The sequence below is a fragment of the Alligator sinensis genome, unplaced genomic scaffold, assembly GCF_000455745.1.
Source record: "Alligator sinensis unplaced genomic scaffold, ASM45574v1 scaffold591_1, whole genome shotgun sequence".
In the NCBI taxonomy this organism is placed as follows: Eukaryota; Metazoa; Chordata; order Crocodylia; family Alligatoridae; genus Alligator; species Alligator sinensis.
In genome coordinates this window covers 127217-128313 of record NW_005842925.1, presented here as the reverse complement: position 1 = coordinate 128313, position 1097 = coordinate 127217, and positions in this window count along the sequence as shown.

Below are 1097 nucleotides of genomic sequence, written 5' to 3'. Positions count from 1 at the left end.
AATTAAGACATTTTCCGTAAGGAAAATTATCTATTATTATTTTGTACTGGTTTTCTTTCCTCTGAACGTGACCACTGGCAGATGCTTTAGAAGTAAATGCAAAATATTAAATTTTCCTCTAGCTGATCCGATTTCAGGGATATTATTATGTTTTAACAAATGAACAGAAGTAGCAGCATGTTTGAATCTCAAGACAATGGTTAATATAGCTGACTGTGGAATTGTATTGCCTGGCTGAATGGTTGGACAAGAGTAGGAACAAATAGCATTACAGCAAATTATCAGGTTGAATGGGATGAACTATGGTGATTTCCCACTGAAATTTAAAGAAATGTGATCTCTCAGGTCCAAGAGTTGACTTTCATTAAAATATATTATTTTAGTTAGGTTTCTGTTCTTCAGAAATGCTAGCCACTACTCAACTTCTACTTTGACAAGGCAAGAAAAGACTAAATAATAAAACTACTTTGTGAAGAAGTGCTGGTTGGTTATTCAATGCATCTTCCAATCTGTACATGACCTTCACAGAGAATCATGGCTACATGTAGTCACATGTGCTATATATTCATGCAATAAAAAGGTTATTTAATATCAGGCAAGTAAAATTTGTTTTCTTTTATTCATCCAAATGTTCGAAGCTAGCCACCAAGTAGAAGATGACGTTTGTCATGACTTTCTCTTTTACAGTTTGAAGTAATGAAAGAAAAATTGTGGCAAACAATAATGAACATGGGAGGGCAAACAAAGAGGTATCCTTATGTAAATTTTCTTGATCAATTTTAAAGTTTAGCTTCTAAAACTGATCCTAAAGGTAATATTACAAGAGATTATTAGAGTCAAATAAAATGCAAAGAGTTTAAATTCAATAAAATCCATTCTATAAATTACAGTTATTAAAATTCCATTAACATTTTTTATTTCATTAAGCTAATTTAACAACCTTCATTGACCCCCACAAGTTTTGTTTCTGGATGAAATTTTTTGCAAGCAATTCTTTTGGTGACTTAATGTACTGACATATAGATTCATAGATGTTAGGGTCGGAAGGGACCTCAATAGATCATCGAGTCCGACCCCCTGCATAAGCAGGAAAGAGT